The sequence below is a fragment of the Phoenix dactylifera genome, chromosome 1 (assembly GCF_051530095.1).
Source record: "Phoenix dactylifera cultivar Ajwa chromosome 1, Ajwa_hap1_PhDact_Kaust_v1.1, whole genome shotgun sequence".
Classification (NCBI taxonomy): Eukaryota; Viridiplantae; Streptophyta; class Magnoliopsida; order Arecales; family Arecaceae; genus Phoenix; species Phoenix dactylifera.
In genome coordinates, this window is record NC_143190.1 from 13232320 (window position 1) to 13259974 (window position 27655).

Below are 27655 nucleotides of genomic sequence, written 5' to 3' on the forward strand. Positions count from 1 at the left end.
TAACGATCCATCTAACGAGATGCATGAGCTAATGAGATGGTTTTGCGCGATTAACATGACATAACATAACGGTGAGATTTGGTGCCTAAAATGGAACATCTTTTTGCGAGCCGATAGGACAGCCTTGCCCTAAGCTTATACTCAAAAAGCCGAGTGCAGGAAGCTGAATGTAAAATTCTCTTTAGAGGATAAAAAGAGGCCTAAGATTGTATAAAGTACTGAACTAATGAGGCTGTCACACAAAACTAGGTTTCCTTAGCATGTTCCAAGAGGAGAAAGCGATGCACCCACCCTATTGGGGCAAGGGGCTTTGTGAATGAAAGAGCCCCAGCCCCAGCCCCAACAAAGCAAAGAAAGGGAGAAGGCCTAAGGCCGTGGGCCCAGCCGGTTCCAAAGCAAGGGAGCTCCAAATCAGCATTTCACGTTCGGAACCAGCTTGCTTTTGCCCTCCTCCCCCCTTCGAGGTCCTACAAAAGCGCAGCAGAATCCCTTCCGACTCCAGAGATAAAGAAAGATTCAAAAGAAAAAAAGAAAAGAAGAAAAATTTACCACCCGTCCAACAACAACAAGGCCACATATAAAAGTAGTCAAAAACTACCCCAACATTGCCATTCTTTGCCTTGGACCCCGCCTCGATCCCCTTCAACCCCTCGCCCCTCTCCCTACTACTTTGCCTTTCTTCTCCTCCTCCTTCTCCTCCTCCTCCACCTCCAATGCCTCACCTCTTCCTCTTCCTCTTCTCATTATATACCAACACCCCTTTTTATCCCGTATCCTAGCTCCTCCTACCATGCAAGCCACCTCTTGCTGTGAAAAGAAGAGAGTGGAGAGGCTCTAGAGGGAGAAGGTGAAGGAGTGGGGAGAAGAGAAAGAAGGGACGAAGAAGAAGAAGAAGAAGAACGAGAAGAGAGGAGAAAGATCGACTAAGGGATGGTCAAGTCTGCTAGGTCCCTGAGGGCCTTGGTTAGTGGGATAGCGTGCTTGTTTTGTGTTGCGATTTTGGTGTCTGTGGCGATAGAAAGTGGAGGAAGCACAAAAGCTGCACCACCAATGGCTGCTGCTGCTGCTGTGGGGAGCTTGATGAGCTTGGAAGGGTCATGGACAGATAGGCCCATTGGTCAGATGAATTCAGACCCTCTCTTCGCCAGCAAGCGAAGGGTGCCCAATGGGCCTGATCCCATTCATAACAGGTACTTCTATCTATATTCCTATTTGGAGTTCTTCATAACTTTTTCTACGATATCTTAGTTTTCTTTTCCATCATCTTCGTATGATCGATATGTATGAACCTCTTTACAAGCACTGCATATTTATCAAGCAAAAGAAAGCAATCGACTTCGATGAAAGTTCGAGGGTTGCTATTGCTGTTTTTCCAGACTTTGAATGCTCTGTCTCGGAGTAGTTCGATCAGACATTTTTGAATTACATTGCCTGAACCTTTTTGTTTTTTTTGGGGGGGAATGCAGCATGTAATAGAGATTCCAAGAATGAATGCTACCATCTTGCTGATCGATTTTCCTACTTGTTTCACTTAGAAATGGATGCTTGATATATGCCTATATGGAATGGCGTTCTTAACATGAGAGACAACCAACAAGTTTGGTTCGAGGAGTATTTTGTTCTCCTTGAATAGAAACTTCCACTTGATAGCATAAATGTGACATGGATCTCATCTCATGAATCATTATTATAAATGATTTGGCATGTCTTTTTCTTTTTCTTTTTTTTTGTTATCTGCGCTGCTCCAGGGACCCTGAGCAAGACTGCCATGTTAGTTGTCAAGGACCTACTTTAGAGGCTTCGTGGGTCCGGTCATACAAGTTTCAGAGTCCCTAGCTTTGTTGCTAGCCTGCTAGTTCAAAATAAAAAGAAGAGAAAAAGAAAAGACGGTCTCTCTTCACTTTATTCATCACAACCCACATTCCATAATCATTCTTATCCTCACAAATAGCTGCAACAAAAGCAATTGGATACTGCAAACAAGATAAATTTATTCTCTGCAAGCCACTTCTAAAACCTTAAAAATCCTGGATTAAGTGAAGAAAGGTAGTATAGTATAGGATGATTTGATTGCCTTGTGCATGCAAAACGTCGCACATCATAACAAAATCTGCATGGATCCAGCGAACAGAGTGCACATAAAGTCACTTCTAATTATTACTTAATGGAGAGTTCTAATGGTCATCGATAGGGTGTCACCTGAATTCAGGAATTGGCATGGGGTGTTGGCTGCTGCTGTTCCATGGCTAACCACCATTCTGTGAATGTGTTTCGCAGGAGAGCGGGGAAGTCGTCGAGGCCGCCGGGCAGAGCATAGCGGCGCACCGAGGCATGGAAGCTTCGATTGTGGGGGAAGACGGATTACGGGGTTTGGGTCTCATCTTGGATGTAACTATGAGTGGGGCTACCTTTAAACACTCATGAGATGATAGCCATAAAATCCTTGCTTTGCCCAAAGTGCTCTGCTTTATGAGGTGGTGTGGGGGGGTGTGTAAAGAGTCTTAAGCTTCCCTCGCACAAAATACGCGTTCAAGATTCTTAGACAAAGAAGGGAAGAGCTTTTTCAGTCACTTTAGTAGTCTCCTTCCTTTATTTTTGAGAGTGAGAGAGAGGGAGAGAAGGAGCTGGTGAATTAAGGGAAATGAGGATCTCTTGCATGCAGCATCCAAACAAACAGATTGGTTAACTATACAAGGAACAAAGACCAAGAAAAGTTCTAGTAGCAGCCACAATCACAAGGCTTGTGACAATTGTTGCCAATTGGGCTATCCTTGTCATGGTTTTTGGCTTCTTGTGTGATTGGTGCCTAATCCCACCTATTAAAGAGCCTTTCAATTTGTTATAATCTCACTTTATCTTTTGCTTTCATCTCTCTCTCTCTCTCTCTTTCTCTTTCTCTCACTTTGAGGATACTGTGTTGCATCACTAGGTGGGAGGACTGACCGGTCTAAAGTCCTTTCAAACTCGCTTAAAACATGCATGGGGACTCCTTTTAGTCTCGTAGTAATCATCTAATAAACAAACAGCGGAATAATGTTAAAGCATAAAAGAAAAGCGCCAAAGTGTGCATGGCTTCTACCATGCTTTTCCTACTGTTTCTTTCTCTTTTTTGCTTCTTTTCTTGCACTATTTTGAACGGACCGAGGTGCAAAGGCTCAGTCCAAAGCAACAAAGACTCGAAGGAGAGCTGTTTCCGCCACTTGGAGCTGAAGCCATTCTTGCCGCTATCTTTTAATTTAACCTGGCTGGGGTGGTAAAAGGTTGGTAACAGATGGCCACAAATACTTTTTTCCAAGCGACCAAAGGCTAGTAGTTCGCCCTTTTGTGAATAAAGGTTTGCGGATCAACAGGAAGCCATGCTCTGAAGTCTGAACTGTTGGACCTGACCTGCAAAGCTGGAAACCATCTGGGTCCACCAAAGCCAGCTTACGATTCAAAGTGGAGCCAACTTCACATGACTTGGTTGGCCAAAGACCATGTCATACACTGAATCATGTCCAAAGTGGATTAAAAATTGTCATCTCACCTACAATTAGCTAGTTTTCTTTTCTAGCACTGAAAATGGGCTGGGCTCGGGTGGGGCCAAACTTTACTTAAATCTGCTGCAGAGTGATAGAAGGTGTGCCCAAATCAAATGTGGGACCAATAATAACCTAATTCTCCAGAGCTGGAATTGGATGGGCTTGGGTACAGATGTAATGTGATAACTCATGCGGGTGCGTGTTTAGTTCTAAATCGATTATTTACTAGGTAGATTTTGTGTACTTATATAGGATTAAGGAACTTAAATAATACTTTTTAGTTATTTTTTTGGATGAGGTTCTCTATTGTTACAAATGATATCAGAGCGGACTCGACCCATGACCTAGTTGGATGGACTAAGAAAAACTGCAGCATAAGTATGTTTGAGCTGACCAAGAGCTGATCGTGGTGTTTGTGATTGGACTTAAATGGATTTCGATCTTTTGCCATTGCTTCTGCTTCTCTACCTGCTCTTACAATAGTTCTATATCACTACAGACTGTAGACTAACTTAAACTATATAAAAATTCAAAGTCGTAGACAACTGCTTCCTGCTCTTGTTGTTTTTCAAGCAGCGCCCATGAGGACGTCGGGGCTTAAACGGAGGGAGTATGTGATAATCCGTGCGGGCGTGTATCTAATCTCTTATCGACTATTAGCTAGGTAGATCTTGGACATCTATATAGAATCAAGGAATATAAATAATTCCTTCCTGCTAGCTTTTTTGGGTGAGGTCCTGCGTTGTTACACTTAATCCTGACTTGGAGCTTAGAGTATGTCAAATTCCACATAGGATGTGAGCTTAGAGTTGGCTTAAATCACTTTCAAAAGAAGGGAATTATCTCATGAACCAACAGAAAACTAATCCGCAGCTTTACTTGGGCTTCAATTTATGGTTAGAACCTGGCAGTGTTTTGATTAACTTCTAATCCCTCATCTCTCTCTCTCTCTCTCAAAAAACAAAACAGAAAAGTCCCTCGCGTGTATTTTATCACACTTGATCCTGCTTCTGCATACACTTGGTAATTGTTTTGTATGCAGTTATGTCTAGCCCTACAATTTGCCAATAATCAGACATCAAATGGGCATGGAACAAGGGAACCATAGATTATCACCTCATCTATGTCTGGTTATGTCATGTCTAGAGGTCGAACAGGAAAGGCTGAGAGAAGAGGGGCGCAATGGATTTGGTCAAGGATTTGATGAATCCATAAATATACTAATTAATAATTGAGTCTATATATGAGATCCTACTTGGCCTGTTTATAGATCGACATCAGCTAGCATTTTGCTTTTAATTCAACTAAAGACCCTACAGGGTTGTTGAGTTTGATTTTATTGGATGGAGATCCAACCCATATATAAGGTCCTACTTGACCTGTTAGTTGCACAAGATGGGTTTTTGGGAGAGCCAGTTCATTTGGAGATCTGGTTCATGGGGTTTGTTCTCAGGAAAAATTCCAATCTCGTTCTTGGGGGCACCCCATTTGCAACCAGTTTATCACTTGGGGATGGAATTGGAGCAGTTTGTCCAAACAAGTTAGCTTATCATTTTTCATCAAAAAAAAAAAAAAGGTAACTTATCATTTGATCAGGAATCCCTTTCCTCGATGACACCATGTTATCCGAAGGAGGGATTAATAATTCATAACTTCCAAATGGTGCTAACTGCTTAAGTTTATAAAGTTACTACATAATGGATACTAATGATCTAGGTTAATTCTTGCTCTCACCCTAATTTCGATCATTTCTTATTTTATCTTAGTTTTATTGAAAAAAGAATATATATCTATAAGGAGGCGAACAGTGCCGCCGACTGAATGACCTTCTTGCAACTCATCATGATGGAGGATTTTTTTTGGGACAACCAAGCGAGACTGTTCCTTTTTCTCTTCGTCAGTTTATTTTTTCTGATTTTGTTAACTACACTCAATACATATTTTGTGTGAGTCGCTATTATACAAATATATATATATATATATATATACACATGTCATTTTTATGAGACATGGCTTGGACTAAGGTCATAAACCTAGCTTCAAATATTCAACGGCAGTTCCAAGATTTCTACTGTGCATATCCTTTAGCGTACCTCGAATAATAACCAAGTTAGGATTTTGTGCACCACGTATGGGAATGGGTGGTTCATGAAATGCTTTATTGCTTATCTTACCCCTAGCTACCCTTAGAAAACTGGGTCAGAATAGGCGAGGAGGTACAGCGGGTACACAAAATGTTTTACAAAGCAATGGAGAAGCATGCGAAATATTATAATGGAAGCTGTCAATTCATGTAATTGCAATGGCAACAAGCTTTTTTTTTCAATATATAAAATCCGAGATATTGGTCGGTGCGATATATTCATTTCGATGGATGTTTTTCAATCATTTTTTACTTAGATAGATATTTTTAAGAAATAAATTCTGAGACCAATGCTTAAAATAATCCATAATGAGTGAATTTATTTATAAATTGAGATTTTAATATTTTAATCTAAAAAATATTGGGGGTGATGACTGAGATATCGAGATTTGAGCGATAGAGTCTAATTTAAAAAATAATATGAGTCCCTTCCACGCAGCAGGGAGCTCGGCCCGAGGCACACGACAAATTCCTCGATCGACTAATATTAACCTGGTATCACTAATTTCTCTGAAACTGCAGCAGAATTAACTACTCCACCCCGAGTACATGAAACTATGGAGCTCCATCAGGTTATTCTCTTCCTTTCTCGGCTTTCCATCCCTCTCCAAATGGGAATCAGCTTCCCTGTTCCCTTCCTCTCCCTCCTCTCCAGATGCGAATCAGCCCAACTCTCATAGCATCCCACCTGCTTGCACTTGGATAGCAGTGCAGGTTCATCAAGTGGTAGATCTTGTACTGCTGAGTAGACAGTGACATCACTGTATGCAACTGTACCTTGTGATTAAAATGAGAACGAATGCATATTCTGCTTTTAAATCAAGAATGGAATTGTTACGAAAATCGAGCAAGGATTGCTTCTTCAGAAGATTACTTCATCTCAGTTTTTTGTTGCGCTCAAGAACCTTATTTAATTCCTCCTTATTTCTCGTAAAAACAATTTCTTAATCAGAATGGTCAGAAGTTTGGTTGTAATTGAGCTGCAAAGTGCTTATGCGCCTATTTAATGTTCAGAAAGGTGGGAAACCATCTCTTTCGATGCAGAGGTAAATAATTAATAACTTATCATTTGTGTAATGGAAGTCTCTCCCAAGTAATTATGATGTGCTTGAATTGCAGGATAGACTTTCTCAACAAAACCATGGAACCTGGTCTGACTGGGCAGGAACTTGAGTGCCGAAGACAACCTCTGAATCTGACGAAAGTTAAACTGTTTAAAAGATGAAATCAACTGACATGTTTCTGGAAAAGATTTGTGTTTGGAATTAGTTTTTACTTCAGATTTGAACTTTAAATTAGATGTGTAATTTACAATAGCTGATGAAGCATTCAAAGTTACATTGCAGTTGAAACAATGCCATGGTGTAGCTTGGATGACATTGTTTTCCCGACAAAATAAAAGTTTTTGAGTTGTTTTTGGCAAAGATCTGATAGTTGTTATTGTTGTAAAGCCGATTTTGGTGCAATTTTCTGGCTTTCCATTTCATTAGTTTCTTTAATTGCAGGGAAACCTAGAAGGGGTGGTTCTTTATTCTTCTTTAGCCTTCATGCTGATTCCACCACAGATCCAAGCAGTTTTGCCTGATCATAGAAGGCGAGACATGCTCTGCAACAAAATGGATTCTTTTGACAATTCAATCAGGGATTCATGGACGGGAGTGCGCTCTGCTCACAATGGACTGCTGCAGGCAAGTGTGAACCAAGGAATAAAATTTTATTTGTTTTGGAAAAGCTGCAGCTCATGCCGGTTAATGCCCTGAATTATGACCCTCAATGTTTGCTTTGTTATTATTCTTCAGGTGTACATCACATTAAAGAACCAGACAATTCATTTGAAACTCCAGTCAAGTTCAATCTCAAAAGAAAAGAAAGAAAAAAATGAAACTCCCAGTCATTTTCTTTTGATTAAGATCAAAGCTTAACCTGATCGAAGGCTGCAGATTTTGCTGGTGGGGCGCAATCCTATGCTCTACCCATGTGGGAAAGCAATTTTGGAGGATTCTATTGGTGAAGGTTCCTAGGAAGTTGCCATCCATCTCAACAAAGAAAAATTGAATTAGCTCTAAGTTCAATTGGTTATGTTTTTACCTTCTTTATTAGAGTTCCAGATTGGTAGATAGGACCATCACTTTTTCAGCCAAAAGAAAAATAAATTTCACGCTTGTGATCACTAGAATTTGCTTTCATTTATTTATGATTGATTTTGGTTGTCTTGCATGTCGTATCTTCTCTGGTGCCATTGAAAGAAGAGCATCAGATTTTCTTTTTTTGGGGGGGAGATATAATTTGCTTCCCTGTACTCTACTGGAGTTGTACCTGGCCCGTCAACTTTAAAAAAGTCTCACACTGGCTCACAAATTTACATTTCTGTTCCGATCTGGCCCTTCCGTCCATTTCTCCACCGACACCGTTGATAACGGTGTTCAAATGACCAACATGCAAGCTGGCCCAGTCCTTAGGCGACTGAGGCGGTCGCCTAAAGCTCCGGCCCAAATAAGGCCCACCGTAGAAAAGGCCTCAAAGATAAAACAGAAAGAAAAAAGACCTTCCTTAGTAAGTTCGCCTTAAGCCGGCCTACTATAGAGAAATCTCAAAGACAGAAAAAAAAAAGACCCCTCTTAGTGAGTTCGCCTTAGGCCCCAAAATGCATTAAACCGCTCCTGCTTCATTATATTTGAGAAAGATTTTCCTTTCTTTCATTCTTTCCCAATTCTTGAGGAGGGCGAGCCCAATGTTTGCCATATGCTTTGCTAGCTTTGCCTCCCCGTAGCCTCTATTATCAGCTGTCCACCACTGCCTGCCCTTTTGTCTTCTCCTCTGCCGAGGAGATTGCCTGCAAGTGCAGATGCTTGTCTCTGCATCCAAACCTCATTCCATACTCTATGTCATCACCATCACCACCACCACCACCACTACTACCATAGTCACCACCATCAGTTGTTAAGCCATTACTAGTGGCTTATGCGTTTTGAACTTGAACAACATTGATAGTTTAGAAAGAAATGGATACCGCATACAATACTGGTTTGCATTTCTCCAGCAAACCTGCCTTGGATCTCCTGTCTCACACCAAGTCCAAAAGAAAGCCTGAAAGTGGCTGCATCTGCTTCTTTCAAATGTCAATCACAAGTGTATTGAGCTACTAATATGAGGGTTCTGTCTCCCTATATCTGCCCTCTATGCCTGTCAACGTAACATTATTTTGTGTATGACTTATATCCAAGATAAATCTTCTCTAAGACCAGATCTCACAAGGGAAAATACAGGTAGTTTAGGAGTCAATAGAGATGCAGTATCACTGCTTGCATGGACGAGGAAAAGCTTGCATGAACTGTACAACTCCTTAACGGCTTATAATGGTGGTGCATGTGTGCTCATGTGAGTCCACCAATGAGTAAATTGTTTATCAGGAAATGTTCAGGTTCTATTCAAGCACAAAAATTTTCAGATGGAAGCATCTTGAGAAAAAAAAAAAAATCAATCTACAAGCCAACTACAGATTACGAGAAGTGTTATGTTACATCCATGATCATGAGAAGCTCTTGTATCCATGCTGCAGCTAGGAAACTATTTGCTGGAAATCTTTTCCTATACCCTCCATAAAAAAGTAGCTCAAACTATCAAGATTTGTGGTTTCTCGCAATTATTGATCATATGAATTCGGAAGCTATGCACTAGAAAGGTGTTTGAATGTATACGGTCTTGCAAAGACTGTCATTTGCTAGTAACAATCAAGATACCTTGTAAAAATATGCATACTTTATTTGGGAATATTAAGTTTAGAACATAAATTTCTTAGATTGGCATCAGTTTTTTATAAGTTGGCTTGTTTTCATCAGTTCCAAATAGGAGAATTCATTCTCTTCATCTTCCTACAATTGATTTTCCGTAGTGGGCTGCATGGTTGGAAAATTACAAAAGAAGGCAGAGGGAGAAACATCGTACTTACAAGCTCAATGAAAGTGAAACTTCATGCTATCAACTTGTATGATGAAAATATTCACACCATAGGTTGAAGGTCTGCTATCTATATATAACATGACCATGAGCAACACTAAAATATGGCTGCCTTTTGTCCTAATTAGTTGGTTAGTGTCTAATAAATGTCGAATACTTTCTCATGGTCAGTGGGGCTTGGTGCCTTACAAGTGGATCCCTCTACATGGATCCCCATATATTATAAAAGTGATAATCAGGGATTCCATGAGGTTCATGACTGCAATGTTCTTATAAGAATCCTGATAATTGATAATAAAAATTGGAAAAAAAGGCCTCACTCTCAACCTAGGCACAAGCCCCTACGACTAACAGAAAAAGAGGCCTCACAAATCTCCAGTAAAGAGAATAAGAAAGTCACACTTCTATTTTTCTCATGAGCACCAAACTTGCCATTTTCAAACATGTGACCTCCTCAAGCTTATACCACTCAAATACAGTTTTCCGGTAAATGCACACAAACATACGCATGACTACAATAGATCGTGCACGTATTACAGATAATGTAAGATTACAGATGGAAAAACGATATATAACAGAACTTGTTATAGTATCAAAAATCAGCAACCCTTTATAAGGGCATTAACTGCACTAGCATTTGGCATGAGTATATGCATGAGGTGCTCTAAGTTTGTGATCAGCACCATATCGACACTCCATCTTTGATGTACATGTATTTGAACAGTTATATACACACTCCTTATTGTTAGTGTTTTAGTTCATCTTTGAATGATATCTTCCATTTTAGGCACCTAGCAAGAACACCTATAACTTCCAAGGCAGCACTTAGGGACAAGAAGCCTTATTATCTTAGCAGCCTATTGGAATTTACCAAGCTGGTGATAACGGATCATTTCGGACTATCTTTTTAGACTATGATGTTTTGTAAGTGAGCTACAAAGATTTTTCTTTTTTCTTTTTCCTTGTTTTTGTTTCCCAGTAAATCTACATGAGTGATAAAACTGCTCAACATTTATAGCATTTGATATGTAATTTTCAATAATAACTAATAGTTTTATAGCAGCATATTGAAGTATTACAGAATATCAAAATATTTAATTTAATGTCGCTATAATATTTTTAAACTAGTTTTACTACATGCATTTTGCAATTCAAATAGAAGGTTCTCAAACAAAACCAAATAGTTCTTTAACAAATTATGAAAACTCTAACTATTCCAGATACAAAAATGCAACATGTAGCCTCTAATTCCGAATTCAATGTGATCCCTTCTAAAGGAGCCTGATTGCCCCACAAGAGCAATTAGATGGCTGTCAGACACAACATATTCTTGTTCAGGGAGTTTGAACTTTGAACAAAGATGCCAAACTATTCCTACTCAAATACATGAGTGTGATTTTTCCGCTCACCAATTGCTGCTCCAACATATAGAATCAAATAATTTGGTATATGACACAGTGATAGGAACTCCATGCTCATGACAGATCAAAATAACCAAAAGAAAAGGTTCAAGAAAAAGATTAATTTAAAAGATCAACCACTAGCATAGGAATAATCAAACTCTGAATAGCGTGAACACATCAAAGTAAATACCTCAAGAATATCTGTTGCAACTTCACAGAGAAAAGGAATATGTTTGAACACCCAAACAACAAAAGACAGGTAAACACAATAGTAGTAGAAATATGATATAGTAAAGGACAATAAACTTACTATCTAATGAAAATACTGGCAAAAAAAAATTAATATGAAACAACCCTGCACAAAAGCTCTAACATCATGCAGCAAAAAAAAATAAATTGAGAAGAAACAGCAACAATTAGTTTCATCCATTTTGGGAAACTCTTGTCGACAAGTTTGAACAGAGACAAAAACAAATAGAGCCAATCAATTCTTGAAAAGATGTCTACTCTGATTCCCACTATTCATCTCAAAAGCCCCTAGAGAAAAATATAGCACCAATTATTTGTAATCAGTATATAATTGAGTAGAAAACCCAGATGATTTTGCGTACATAGTTTTTTTAGCTCCACGTCCTCTATCCATCCCAGACACTACCACAGGAAGAGATCTCACAAGTGAGATAGGAATTGATTCAAACAAAAATAACCAGGTCCATCAGAGAAATCCCTAGAAGACAAGATCAAATAAATAAACATAGAGATCTTGGTGGTTTCTGTGTCAATATAGCATTCAATCCAGCATTCATATTTGATATGGGATAAAAATTTCAAAAGCTTAGTAAGCACAAATAGTACCTTAATGCCAAAACAATGTCATTTTTTATAGTATATTTATTGCTTTCTTTTCTTACTAGTAACCCAGCAAAAAAAAGTGCATTCTAAAAGGAAAGACAATTTTTATAGAACATCATAGATATTATTATAATTAATTAAGGTAAATTAGATATCAAAATACTTTATCAAAATATTGAACCTAAATTGTCTGCACAGAAATGCATATATAACTATACGTCCCCCAACCCCCTTCCCACCACATATAAAAAAGGAAGAAGTCACATATCATGGCACAGACAAATTCAAGAAATGCAGAAAAACTGGAAAGATACAGCACAGGAGGATAGTTATCATTCAAGATTACCACTCATAAGGCTGTTTGAAAAGATATAGTACACCACAACCTTGACTACCACAAAATAGAGAGGTGGCAGGAAAGCAACAGGAACCACCATCATCCATAATCTCTGCATTTTGGACATGAACAAGAATATGAGAACTTAGAAATTACCACTATCATGCCATACAGAAGAATAAAATATACTGCTGCCAGAAGAGCGAAAAATACATTATCTTCCCTTATAACCTTGCAAGGACCACTAGATATCCATGTAGAAAACCCCAGATCAGTCTCAAACAGGAAATCCCTCTCAAGGACAGCAGTTGCAACCATGCAGAGCGCCCCCCACCAACAACATCAAAGACAGATGATAGTAAAAATAAAAAAAGATCTGCAAGATGATAGCGTAGAAGGAAAGACCAAAATTAATGTGCACGAACTGAAGTGAGAATAAGCTCGTAGAAAAATTCCTTCTATCCATTTTACAAATCCCTGCAAGAAATTTCACATGCTGTATAATTGTAGCCATGTTAACAAAATAAAGCCATAAAATTTTTACTCTACTAATTTTAGAAAAAAACTACAAGAAAGTTAAAAATGGCATGTGACAACAAAAGGAGGAGGAAAAAGAAACTAGATGACTCTTTACAGGAGCAGAAAATCAATTAGGTCTATCGACCTCAAATATATCTCAGAAACCCACTAGGGAATGAACAAACAAGATCCGCACAACAACAGGACCAATTCCTACAAAAAAAATATTAAGTGCCATTTATATTTAAATCAAATGATCAGATGATTATTATGAGATTTATAACTTCAGTTACCTCTACTCATCCTTAAGCAAGGTGTTAACTGCACGTAAAAGTTCAGATTTCATATGAATCATGATTACAAAAGGATTACAAAATCAAAGGTAAATAGGTTCCCAAAAGCACAAAAAGATATCATGATAGAACTCAATCACCAGCATTCTGAAGAAAGAATCAAACTTGATTTTTGGTATGATCTCTGGCCAAACATCATCAATATCTGGAAGAATTAAAAGGCAAAGAAACAAGCGCGCGCAATGGGTAATGTGAAGTCAGAACTGGTCATCAGATAGGAAGAAATTTGATTAATATCACAGTTAGATCATAAGAGTGGGATTCTACTATATATCTACAATCATTTACAAAGATAGGTTTCAGCAATTAAAGTTTCAAGAACCTTTCCCTGAAAAAACAAAGTTCTATGAACCATAGGCTTTGAGGGCTGAACCATCAAGAACTATTAATCAATGAAAAGAAAACAAAATATATGATTAAAACTTCTCAGCAGATATTACCAAAAACTGTACTACAATTGTTGGCTTTTACCTGAGAGCAAAGTGGCTTTTACCTGAGAGCAGAAATCAAATATATGAAAGCAGATCACAGACAAATAAAATAAATTACACTCAACTAAAAACATTATTATGCAAAAATAGATAGCAATAACATATTAAAAATCAAAAAATAAAAAAGAATGCAAAAAATTGTAAACAGAAAATATCAGAAATAAAGACAAAGCAAACAGAAAGTAGACACCAAAAAGAATAACAAAGAAAATGGAAAACAGAAGTTGCAAAAAATAAAATAAGCAGATATACAAAGCAAGGAATGCGGAACGGTCCCAAACCGGACGGTTCCGCCCGTTCCGAACCGTGTTGGTGGCCTATCGGTACAATTCTGGCTTTGAAACTGATTCACTATGGGGAAGGGAGGGAGAAGGAGCGCCGCGGGTGTGCGGCGGAGGCCGCAGGGCCACGTACAGAGAATAATATGATTAAGATCAAAGCATGTCAACAGATTGAAAAGAAACATCCTTCTAAGAATATTAGTTGGAAATCAAGGGGAAAACAGAGAATAATATGAAAGACATATCAACAAGAAAGTAAAACCTCCTCAATCACTAAAAGAATATCTCAAAGAGACTAGATACTTTTTCAACTCTGATTCCTGCAGAACAGTTAGACATGCTAACAATTCAATCGAAATAGACCAAGGGAATTTTTATATAATCATAGAAACAGTTAGTTCTATCAACCTATTTATAAGGAAAATGATATAACACCATTCAGCCAAATCTATTAAAATTGGCATAAAAACAAACTCTAAAAACGAAAATAAATCATTAAAACCACCAAGAAATTTAATAAATCACAGAGGGAAAGTCCCTGTTGGATCCCATTTAGTTAAAGCCCACATTGACAAATGTCTCTTGAATTTTTGTAAATTTTGATAATCACGAGGGCATAAATGGAATTTCACAATGGTGAAAAATCATCTTGATGGGGGGGTGACTCTTCACGGGTGTAGCCACCTGTGGCAGTTGGTCTCTGAAGAGGGCTTTAAATAGCCTGTGGGGACCCCTTCTCCAAACACACGCACACAGAGCTTCTCTCTCCAGAAAGTCATCTCTGATTAAATCAGAAACAATTACTGTTTGCTGTTGATCGTGGTTGCGGATCAAGCTTCACACATCTCGAAGATTCAAGATGGATTTAACAAGTCGAGGTATGATTCTATTTTATTAAAGCTTAATTTCATCAATGGTATCAGAGCGGGATTAGGATTAGATCCTAAAAATAGATCAAACCCGCATTGAGAGTAGACTAAATCATAATGATTAGAGAATCCATGTTAAACTCGATTATCAGGATTACATTACAGAATCCATGTTATTTAAACATGCGAAAATATTTTGGCCAACCGATGTGGGACTAAACTCCTATTTGGGGATGAGTCCCCTTGCCCAAGTTACTTAAGGAAGTGAAATTAATCTTGTCTAGGCGATATGGGACTAAGCCCTTCACCCCGTTAATAGCATCCAAGTGGCATATGCGGGCCAGGCTTGTCCCTCACCCTTGGCACTCCCACCAAAGAATTAAAAAACCAGTACTGGCGCCTTGCAGAGGAGCGTCCACTCACCATGAGTCGGGGCCCCACATTTCATATATGCATACGCTCTGGTTACAAGGCAAGCACTCCTTTTGTTAGAGTTGGGTGCCTAGGAAACAAGACTGGATCGGCGTACGAGTTAGAGTAGTTTTATTAATAGGAGTTTGAGAATAGAGGAAAGGAGTGGGGATAGCCGTTGGTCACACCAGAGCCCTATTCTCCTTGGGCATATTTTCTTTACGAAATGAAACCCATGAACGTCATCTTCAGGAAGAAAATATTCATGGGTTCATGGGTTTTGCCGTTGCTTGGTCCGTTCGGAAGGAATTGGCGATAACAATGGCCGTGCCACCATGCAAAGAGAAGGGGGAGGGGTCTTCTTCCCGTGGGATTTTAAGGAGAAGGGGAGGGACGGGTCTTCACGCCGTTGTTTCCCCTCATCCTCCCATGTGGCCGGAGAGGCCACCGGCGAGCGCCCGCCAGCGTGGTTTGGGCTATCGAAGTCGTGGGAGGAGGCGGCCGCCGCCGCCGTTTAGGCAAGAGGGGTCACCGGTTTGGCCCCTTCTCCTCCTTTCCATCGTGAGGAAGAAAAAAGCATTAACAGGCTTCGGGTTTTGGGTCAAAACCCGAAACCCGCATGTGGTTGGCCAAATATATGGGTTTTATAGTTAAGCCCCTAAAAGTATGTTATTTCACGGAAGGGTCTTCCATAAATTATTTGTGATCCCTATGAGAAAGTTTTATTGTATAAAGGTCCAAATATATATTTATGTTATTCCTTTACTAGAGTTTCATTACAGAATAGTACTCTGATAATTATGTATTGCTCCCTGTAATGAATTTTATTGCATAAATGATCCATTTAGAGCCATTTTTATGATGGATCATAATTATTTAAATTGTTCATTTTTTCATGTTAAAGGGGTGATACATGCATAAGACAAGCCAAAGCATCTTATGTAAGAAAAGATATAAAAATGATTAAATTTTTTGCATATTTGTGGTGACGAGGCAAAGCATCCCATAAATTTTTGAATGCTTTAATTTAATCAATAAAAAGGCTTTTATCATTTTATCACCATCTCATGAAATTGAACACTATCATACATAATGACCCAGCCCCAAAGGAAAGTCATTATAGAAGATTAATGATGGGATGAGATAATGTTATTAGTATGATATTTAAGTTGAAATCTTGTTGCTCAAAGGTCTTCAATTCTTCATTAATTATCATACTTAATGCATTAGTTTTATCATAAAGGGGTAAATCATGTAAAGTTAATTTTTGATTTGCTCACTAAATTGCTAATATGGGTTAGTAATTTAGATAAGGTTTTGGTGTGATTGTAGCATGCATATTTATAGTAAGCATAAATTTTACAGCTTTATTTTCGACAGTTTTCTCTCAATCCACATCATGCATCCCAATACTTAATGGTTCAAATTTTTCAGAATGGAAAGAAAGACTGACATTTATTTTAGGGCGCATGGACATTGATCTAGCACTTCGTGAGGACATGCCACCTGTCTCCACGGAAGAAGTTATGCCAGAGGAGAAAAAGTTGTATGAGAGGTGGGAGCGGTCAAACCGCTTAAGTCTTTGGCTCATACAAAATCATATCTCCAGAAAAATAAGTGGCTCAATTCCTGATTGTGAAATTGCAAAAGAATTCTTAACAGTGGAGGAGCAATTTGTGAGTTCACAAGAAAGCCCTTGCCAGCATTCTAATTTCAAGGTTTGCTTTCTTAAAGTATAATGATAATGGTAGTATACGCGAGCATATTATGGAATTGCATGATATCGCTGTCCAATTAAAATCATTGAAAGTAGACATATCAAAGACTTTTCTTGTACATTTTGTTCTTAATTCTCTGCCTATGGAATATGCACCATTTAAGATCTCATACAACACACATACAGAAAAATAGACTATGAATCAACTTCTAACCATGTGTGTTGATGAGGAGCAGAGAATAAAGCAAGAGAGGCAAGAAAGTGTTTATCTCACCTCTCATAAGGAAAAAGGATATAAGGAGGTTGGTGGTTCCAGTCATCATATTCCTATTAAGAAGAAGAAAATAAAAGTGTCAACCAAAGTGACTGACAAAAGGCAAATAAAGTGCTTCTTCTGTAGGAAACAGGGACATTTGAAAAAGGACTGCACCAAGTACAAGAAATGGCTCGAGAAGAAATATACTTTCTTTTCTTAGTATTTTATGAATCAAATTTTGTTGATATACCTCAAAACACATGGTGGATTGACTTTGGTGCTACTATCCATATATGTAAAACTTTGAAGGGATTGTTGAACAAAAGAATTCCAACGGAAAGTAAACAAAGCATCATTATAGAAAACAAGATGCGTTCACATGTGGAAACTGTTGTAACGTTCAAATTGATCTTAAAAGACTGGCTACAGTTTATACCTAGAAACTACCTTTTATGTACCTGGATTTTCTAGAAACTTAATATCTATTTTCAAACTTGTTTCTTTTGGGTACACTGTTTCATTTGGACCATCCTTTGTAAACCTTTGTTTCAATAATATTGTTGTTAATAATTGCTTATTAGAGGATGGCTTATTTAAATTAGACCTTGATATATCTTTTGAATTATCCCTTTTATCCCTGCAAAATAAAAAATATTGTGGATTAAAGCGTAGCATGGTAAATGAAAATTCCTCTATGTTATAACACCGAAGATTAGGGCATATCTCCATAAAAAAATCAAGAGATTAGTAAATAATGGAATTTTACCAACTTTTGACTATGGTGATTTTGAAACTTGTTTAGACTGCATCAATAAAAAGCAGACTAGCAAGTTTAAAAAAGGTGTCATAAAAAGCACAAGTTTATTGGATCTTATACATATAGATATATGTGGGCCTTTTTTGACCCCATGTTTTACCATTCATAAGTATTTTATCACCTTTATTGATGATTACTTACGCTATGGGTATCTCTACTTGTTGTATGACAAGGCCGAGGCATTAAATGCTTTTAAGCTTTTCAAAACAGAAGTAGAGTTACAACATGGTGAAAAGATTAAAGTCGTGAGATCAGATAGAGGTGGTGAATACTATGGTAGGTATACTAAAACTGGACAACATTTAGGTCCATTTGCTCGATTTCTTCAAGAGCAAGGTATAGTTGCACAATACACTATGCCTGGTACTCCTAATCAAAATGGAGTTGCAGAAAGAAGAAACCGAACATTAATGGAGATGGTAAGAAGTATGATTAGTCACTCAACTCTCCTAATTTCTTCGTGAGGTGATGCCTTAAAAACCGTTGTGTATATTCTAAACAGGGTTCCTACTAAAGCTGTTCCAAAAACACCCTATGAAGTTTGGATAGGTAAGAAATCTAGTTTAAGACATCTCCACATTTGGGGGTGTCAAGCTGAGGCTAGGGTGTACAACCCACAAGAGAAAAAGTTGGACTTTAGAACCATTAGTAGTTATTTTATTGGTTATCCAGAAAAGTCCAAGGGATACATATTTTATTGTCCTAATCATACTTTGCGGATTGTGGAGACAAGGAATGCTAAATTCCTTAAATATGACCAAATCAGTGGGAGTATAAAACCTCAAGAAATTAATTTTGACAAAGAGTGAACTCTGTATGGTGTGCAAGATTCAAATGAGCAGTCAATGATTCCTTCACCTATCATGAATAATGATTTAGAGAAGGATGAGTCTAATATTAATGTTCCATTTGAATCTGTGCCAGTTATCACTGAGAATGTTGCTCCAACTTTAGAACCAATGGATCAAGAAGCAACTTTAAGAATGTCATCAAGGATAAGAAGATCTCCAATTCCATCAAATTATATAGTATACCTTCAAGAATGCGATTAGGACGTCGGAAATGTCGATGATCCAATAAATTTCTCACAAGCCATAAATTCAGTAAATTTCTCCAAATGACTAAATGCTATGAAAAATGAGATAGATCTATGGCTAAAAGTAATGTTTAGAATCTAGTTGAACTACCTCCTAGGGCTACTGCAATACCCTACAAATGGGTTTTTAAAACCAAAAGAGACTCCTAGGGCAAGGTAGATCGACATAAGACCAGACTTGTTGCCAAAGAATTTATTCAAAAAGAGGATATTGATTATCATGAGACATTCTCTCCAGTTTCAAAGGACTCTTTAAGGATAATAATGGCTTTGGTGGCTCATTTTGATTCAGAGCTGCACCAAATGGATGTGAAAACTGCTTTTCTTAATGGTGATTTAGAGGAAGAAGTTTACATGAAACAACCTGAAAATTTTGTTTCAAAAGGACAGAGTCATATGGTTTGCAAGCTAAATAAGTCTATATATGAACTCAAACAATCGTCCCAACAATGGTATCTTAAGTTTAATAACGTCATTTCCACGTTTGGCTTTGTAGAAAACGTTGTTGATAGATGTATATATCTTAAGATCGGTGAAAGTCAATTTATTTTTCTAGTCCTATATGTAGATGATATTTTACTTACTAGGAGTGATTTGGCATTGCTTAGGAAGACTAAGCAATTTCTCTCCAGCAATTTTAATATGAAGGATATGGGTGAAGCCTCATATGTCATCGGCAATGAGGTTCGTAGAGATAAATCTAAGAAAAACGTTTGTCTATCTCAAAAAGCCTACATTAAGAAAATGTTGGAGAGATTTGGTATTAAAAATTTTAAACCAATCCCAGTGTCTATTGCTAAAGGCGAAAAGTTAAGTAAATCACAAATCTCCGAGAAATAAAATTGAAAGGGAGCATATGAAAGCATTTATATATGTTTCACTATTTGGGATTTTAATGTTTACTCAAGTCTGTACCAGACCTGATATAGCATATGTTGTGAGATTATTGATAAGATTTCAAGCTAATCCAGGTATAGAACATTGGAGAGCTGCTAAGAAAGTATTGAGATACCTTCAGGGGACCCAAGATCATATGTTTACACACAACAAATATGATCTCTTGGAGATAGTTGGATACTAAGACTCAAACTTTGCAGGATGTCCAAATAGTAGAAAGTCAACATCAGGTTATATCTTTCTACTAGCTATTGATGCAGTTTCGTGGAAGAGTGCAAAGCAAAAGATAACAGATGATTCAACAATGGAGGCTAAGTTATTGGCATGCTATGATGCAGTTACACAGGCTATTTGGCTGAGAAACTTTATCACGGGCCTACAGGTCATTGATACTATTTCAAAGTCCATAAAATTATTTTGTGATAATTTAGCAGCAGTTTTTTCAATAAAGAATAACAAAATATCCAATAGAAATAAGCACATGGGGGTAAAATATCTTGTTATAAAGGAAAAATGTGATGACCATAAAGTTTCAGTTTAATACATCAATACTATGCTTATATTGGCATATCCTTTGACCAAAGCAATAGCCCCGGAATTGCATAAGGAGCATGTCGGTCAAATGGGCCTTTCTGTATAAATTGATTGATGTACTATTGTGCACATTTGGATGGTTGTAAATCACATTTGTTGTATTTTCTGCTTTAATGAATTCATATGGTGTATGCATACTATGCAGCAGCTACGGATTGGGAATCAATGGATTCGGAAGCAGTGTCTCGACCTGACCGGAAAGTAGCAGAATTGTTGACCAAAGAATAGCCTTCATAAAAAGTTCATTCATAAGGGTTTGGCTATGCGGGTTTAGTGATATAGTGATCATAGAAGGTTATACGCCAATCAACTGGGTGCTATTTCCGTCATGATTCGTATTATTATTCTCAAAGTAGTCAAACATAAAGTTTGCCCAAATTGATATCAGAATAGAAAGAATACGCGTATAAAGAATATAAAATTCAAGTGCTAAGAATATTTCACTTGTCAATATGGTCAAAGTGGGAGAATGTAGGGATCCCGTCAAGTTGTGACCCACATTGACAAGTGGTGTCCATATAGTCCAAGTAGGAAAATGTTGGATCCAATTTAGTTAAAGCCCCCATTGACAAGTGTCTCTTGAATTTTCGTAAACTCTTCACGGGTATAACCACCTATGGCAGGGTGGGGTGACTCTTCACGGGTATAACCACCTATGGCAGGGTGGGGTGACTCTTCACGGGTATAACCACCTATGGCAGTTGGTCTATGGAGAGGGCTTTAAATAGCCAGTGGGGACCCCTTCTCCAAACACAGACATATAGGACTTCTCTCTCCAGAAAGACCATTCTGGTCATCTCTGATTAAATCAGAAACAATTACTGTTTGCCGTTGATGGTGGTTGCGGATCAAGCTTCACACATCTCGAAGATTCAAGATGGATTTAACGAGTCGAGGTATGATTCTATTTTATTAAAGCTTAATTTCATCAGTCCGATCATCACAAAACTAGAACCCGATAAATCACAGCTAGGACACGAAATAACACGGAAATCACCACATAACCAAAAAAACCAGACTAGAAATCAAGAACCAACCAACCCCGAACTTGAAACCCAGAGCCATCAATAGAATCCAAAGAACCCGAGACCAAACTAGAAATCAAGAACATATAACCCTAAAACCAGACTAGAAATCAAGAAGTAACTAAAACCGACCTGGAAACCGAGAACCATCACAGGAATCCAATAAGCACCAAAACCAAACTACAAAAAAAGAAACAAGTAATCAAGAACCGCATCAAGAATGCAAAGGAAAGGCAAAAGATACGAAATAGGGAGGATCACTTGCCTCCCCGTCGTTGTTCTCTTCTTCCGGCAGTGGAGGAGGTTGATAGCGCAATCACTGCCATAGGGACGCGAAGAAGAACGCCGACACCAGGCTTGTAACCGCCCGGCTCGCCATTCCTTCAAGCCTCTCCGCAAAAGAAAGCTCAGGTTCTCCATCTCAGGGCGGTCCGCTCGCTGGATCCCGATGGCTCATTGGGAGAGAAGGGAGAGCGTGGGAGGGACGAGGGACACCTTTAGCTATTAAATAAGGTCCATTATATTGAAAAATTGAATTGCAAGCCAAATATTTAAAGTCATAATTTAATCATACCGCGTTTAAGGTGACTTTTTTTAAAAATCGGATAACTTTCCATATTAACCGCGTCGCGCTCTTTAGAAGTTGGTGTTTTTTTTTTTTAATAAACCAAGCCCAGTTTTGATCAATTAAAGCCTAAAATAACCAAGTCAAACCAAAAAAAAAAAAAAAATTTGATCGAGCATATCTCCTAATTTAAAATTATTCAAATATGCTTTTGAAGAATTTTAGCTTTTTTCAAACTTATTTGTAGTGGTATTCTATAGAATCAGGGATAAGGATTCAATTTGAATTGTACAAGAAAGAACTTTACTATTATAAATAGAGATAGTGTACTTAATTTTAGATCAATCAATAAGAAGACTTAAGTTTTACTTTTGCAATTCTTTCATCTTCTTCTAAATTTTTTTTTAAGAGATTTAAGTTAAGTGGGCCGTAAAAAATTCTCTTCCTTCTCAATCGGATTAACACCCCACGATGCAATGATAATGAAACATAAATATAATTTTAATAAAAAATAATAAAAATTTTAAAAATAGATCAAAACAATAAAAATGCCACACTAACCTTCATAATTGTTTCGAAAGAAACAGAATATCAAATCATTTTTCAATTTTGCCTGCATCTTTTCCTAAATAATATGGAAATATTTTTTTGACAATCAAAGCCCCTAGTCTACAGGCTATGGGCTGGGTCCACTTTAATATTATTTGTAATAGCTTTAGAACTCATCCAAAATGGCTAGCTGGAGATATTTTTTGGGTTTCTTCCATATGAGTACCCAATATCTTCCTTACGAATAACCGATGTGAGATAAAACACATGCCGACACGGGTCCTTACAACAACAAGTTTTCTTTCGCTTGTTCCAGGAATTGGATTGATTTCCTCATCATGGCTGCTGCTGGGATCTTGTAAGAGCTTTGGACAGAGATGTGTTGCGGTGGATTTTAGTGTACAATGTGAATTATAAAGCTAAATTTCTGGATAGTTCTAGTTCAATTGTGTTGTTCCTATCCTAGGGATATCCATAAAAGGCAAAGATCTTGTAATCATGTTTCCTTGACGCCATTTTACAGTAAAGTCCTAAGTTTTGTAGATTAGGAAGATCAGAAAGGTGCAGTAAGGACCATGGAATAAAGACTTACGTTCCATGTTATCATTATCTCTTCTTTCGGTTACCCATATTTCGGAGGAAAAAAAAAAAGATGCAGGGTACCTTTTTCTATACCGTTGTGTTATTTCTATCATAGTTATCACAGAAGAGCTTCTTTATAGTTGAGAAATGCCTCTAATTTTAGGATATCTAGTTTGGCTTGTGTTCGTCGATTTTCTTTCGGTAGACCTGAGAATGACTTAAAAAGGATGCCATTGTCAAAATCTTAACCAACAAATAATTATTTTTTTTTTACTCTTACCATCCTCTATTTGATGAATAGTGGTTGTAGGAGGTCGATCCACAGGAAGGCGATTGGAGTACACAAATAGAGAATAAAAACTCCATTAAGGTTTATTTTTTTTAAAAAAAAAACAATTCATTGAGGATATTCGATTAATCTCTAACCAAGCAGTGCTATTTTTCTAAAAAGTAAACAAAGAAAAGAAAGAGAGTTTTTGCGATTAAAATAAGAATTTCAGAATGCATAAAATAAATTGCAGAATATTAATTTAAAACTTAGACATGGATTGCATAAAAGAAAATTTAATAGATTGCATAAAAAACAGAAATTAAACTGAACCTAAAACACGGATTGCATGAAAGAAAATTGATGGATTTCATAAAAAGAAAATTGATTACAAAAATAAAAATGGAGATTAGAAGCCTAATGCTTCTTCTCTTCTGCAAATAAAATAAAATAAAATAAAAATTGCATTGTTTCTCTCCCTTTCTCTCCCACGGTAGAACTTTTTTTTTTCCTTTTCTTTTCTCCGGAACAGAGCCTCCTCTGTTCTCTTCCTCCTCTCTTTTTCTTTTGAACAGAGCTCCTCCTCCTTCCCCCCGGACCAGCCGAGAACCCCCCATTATATAGATCTCCCCCACCCCTTGAAATCGGCAATGGATCCCCTGATGGAGGGGTAACGGACGCTCGTTCGGGAAGGAGGAGGGGTCGCCGGGATGCGTGATCAATGGCTTCGAATGCTTCGGAAGAGGATGCGGTGCTTTGGGTGTTTTGGGATGCAGACTGATGCGGAAGGATGGGCTTTGGATATTTCTGGTGCATTCCATGTGGATGGTCGCCAAGTGTCGCACTAATATGGTCAGGCCTGGCTGCTGCCCATAATTGTGAGTTTGATAAATGATGGCGGGTTCGACTAGGATATGGTGAGATTGGGTGCGCACAGCTTGGGTTAAGCATCTTCCTGAACCAAACCTGTACCAAATATGCATTTTATCTCTGATTTATGATAAGACTATGCGAAACACAAAATACAATTTAACTCGACGATATTATCATCATCTGTTAACAATAAGACTAATTTAAGTGGTATGTAGATCACATTTTTGTGCTCTCATCACACCCCCCAACTAGCTTATTGCTAGTCTCTAGCGATTCAGAGTAAATAATAACATGAGAGTACAAAAAGTGTTGGTCAATTCTTTGACTTTTTATTAAAGCTAAAAACATAAAACTAAGATATGTACCCACTTTCGTAGGGCATCACGATTGCACTTAGCACGTGCAACAAGCCGTTAAACCCCTAGGTTACCCTAGTGGACGAGTGTTGTCTCGTGAAGGTTTGTAGAGATGTTACCCACAAACATCATGAATGATCTGACATGAGGTCCTAAATTCTAAGCTAATACCCATGTAATTAATATATATTTTCAAGCATGGCAACTATCAAAGCAAGGGGAATACTAAAGTGTAGTATGCATAAACAGAATGACTTTCTTAGAGCACTAATACCTCTACCACAACATGGTACCGCTTGAATTTTAGGTGCACTGCTCAAGTTCGCAAGTGTTTACTACAGTTTATTAGAACCTGATCTATCAAATTTTCAGAATATCACATGTTGTCTACATTCGTCAAGAATGGTTCGTATGTAAAGAAAGAGCTATCAATCCCAACTAAATATCCAAAGTACACAAAGGTCCAATACAATGGAGTCAAACCAGCCATTATCACATGTCACTGGGTTCAGCCCGACCAACCCTATTCATGCTTTTTTTTTTATTTGCAAACAAATATGACGATTACAATAATCCAACCCCCTTAGGCTCTAGTATGATCCATGTAGCGAGTTTTCGGCCAATGACTCCTGATCCAGTTGGCTCAAGGCATTAGGTGAAACACCCCTCGGGCTTAATTACTCGAACCAGACTACGCCACGAGGTCAGACTTGTCATCTTTTTTTTTTTTGCGATAAAAAGAGGAGGTAAACTGAACCATATAACGTGACTGCATCGTGACTATAGGTCAACCAAGGTCGGAACATAAGGCACTTAGGTGATCTAGCCTGGGTATTCAACCTCTATCTTTATGTGAAAACCAAATCATGAACCTTATAGTACGGACAAGGATACTCGTACTTCTTTTACAGATACGGCTTAATAAAAATGCATTAAACAAATATGAACTCCTGAGGCCTTCCTATAATCATTAAGTACATGTGCGGGGATCTAATAATAGGTCTCTGATCAGTCATAATATGCATGTGTTCCTTGCCGTAATAGTTGCACAAACTCAATATGAAAATACATGTGCATTTGCTTAAAAAAAGAAAGTAATAGAATAAATCAAATGCAAAAGCAAGTTTTTTTTTTTTTTTTTGCAAAATATTTCCCTCCCCCCAACTTAAACGTTGCATTGTCCTCAATGTAATAGATATAAGAAAACTATATATGAGAGACAGTAGAAAAAATAATATTGGAGAGAAGAGGAATACCTTGAGCTGTTGATATCTAGAAAATAAGACCTACAAAATAAGAAGAAAACTAGAAATAAAAGAAAAAAAAAATAATTCTAACTAATATACAGATAGCTTTGTCGTCATGCTTAGTCATAAGAAGGCTCTCCCAAGAAAAAAGAGTCCTCTTCATCTGCAAAATTCTCAAGAAAAGGTTTTAACCTATGTCCATTTACCTTAAAAATTCTACCATCCCGTGGATTCTCAATCTCAACCGCCCCATGTAGAAAAACAGTTTTTATAATGTAAGGACCTGTCCATCTCGATCGCAACTTACCAGAAAACAGATGTAAGCGAGAATCATATAAAAGAACTTTTTGCAAAGGTTCAAAAGATTTTTTTAAAATTGATTTATCATGTAAGATCTTCATTCGTTCTTTGCAAATTTTAGCATTGTCATAAGCATCTCTGCGAATCTCATTAAGCTCGTTTAATTGCAATTTTCTAGCTAGACCGGCATCTTGTAAATCAAAATTCAATTTTCTAATTGCCCAATACGATTTATGTTCTATTTCTACAGACAGATGACACGCTTTTCCATAGACTAGCCGGTAGGGAGACATGCCAAGAATGGTTTTGTATGCAGTACGATAGGCCCATAATGCATCTGATAGTTTCAAGGACCAATCTTTTCGTGATGGGTTCGCCGTTTTCTCTAAAATACGCTTGATCTCCCTATTGGCTAATTCTACTTGGCCACTAGTTTGCGGGTGATATGGGGTAGCAACTTTGTGGGTGACACCATACTTTTTTAATAATGTCTCAAAAAGCTTATTAGAAAAGTGTTTTCCACCATCACTAATTATGACCTTAGGCATATATTTTCTTTTAAAAACTTCAGAACGGGTTTGTGATCATTGGTCTTACAAGCAACAGCTTCTACCCATTTGGACACATATTCGACACCGACTAAAATGTACTCATATCCAAAAGATGGTGGGAATGGGCCCATAAAATCGATGCCCCAACAATCGAAAATTTCGATAATAGTAATGGGTTGAAGAGGCATCATTTGCCTACGAGTTAGACTTCCAATACGTTGACATGGATCACATGTCCTGCAGAACTCGTGGGCATCTTTGAACATAGTGGGCCAATAGAAACCACATTGCAAAACTTTTGCAACAGTTTTTTTAGAGGCAAAGTGTCCACCGCAAGCATCAGTGTGGCAGAAAGAAAGTACGCTTTGTATATCATGATCCGGTATGCATCGTCTAAAGATTTGATCATTGCAATATTTAAACAAATAGGGTTCGTCATAGTAATAATTCTTTACTTCGCGCAAGAAAATTTTTCTATCTGTCGACCCCCAATGCTCCGGCATCCGGCTTGTAATAAGAAAATTTACAATATCTGCATACCATGGTATACTAGAAAGTGCAAACAACTGCTCTTCAGGGAATGAGTCCTTGATGGAAAACTGTGGCACTGAATCATGAAAAACTAATCGTGATAAATGGTCAGCAACCACATTCTCTACTCCTTTTTTATCTTTAATAGTGATGTCAAATTCTTGGAGTAGAAGTATCCATCGTATTAAGCGTGGTTTTGCCTCTTTCTTATCCAACAAATATTTCAGTGCCGCATGGTCCGTGAAGATAATAATAGGAGCACCAAGGATATAAGAGCGAAATTTATCTAAGGCA

General features: G+C 37.7%; 3 long non-coding RNA genes across 7 annotated transcripts; all 3 read right to left on the reverse strand.

Moving 5' to 3' along the window:
• Positions 1-1672: 1672 nt before the first annotated feature.
• LOC103720665 (uncharacterized) lies at positions 1673-2545 on the reverse strand. The gene is made up of 2 exons (XR_606212.4): positions 2200-2545; positions 1673-2110 (listed from the first exon to the last, which is right to left on the reverse strand). It is a non-coding gene; the product is annotated as an uncharacterized LOC103720665 (long non-coding RNA).
• Positions 2546-10688: 8143 nt separating this feature from the next.
• Positions 10689-11266, reverse strand: LOC149768493 (uncharacterized). Its single transcript, XR_016403299.1, has 2 exons — positions 11215-11266; positions 10689-11095 (listed from the first exon to the last, which is right to left on the reverse strand). It is a non-coding gene; the product is annotated as an uncharacterized LOC149768493 (long non-coding RNA).
• Positions 11267-11315: 49 nt separating this feature from the next.
• Positions 11316-22049, reverse strand: LOC120106958 (uncharacterized). 5 transcript variants are annotated; one of them, XR_005508939.3, is made up of 6 exons: positions 21805-22049; positions 21672-21719; positions 17129-17181; positions 12427-12589; positions 12223-12325; positions 11316-11751 (listed from the first exon to the last, which is right to left on the reverse strand). It is a non-coding gene; the product is annotated as an uncharacterized LOC120106958 (long non-coding RNA). The 5 variants fall into 5 exon arrangements; XR_015981034.2 differs by lacking the exon at positions 17129-17181 and having other exon boundaries at positions 12427-12690; XR_015981011.2 differs by lacking the exon at positions 17129-17181 and having other exon boundaries at positions 21805-22048.
• Between the last annotated feature and the right edge of the window lie 5606 nt (positions 22050-27655).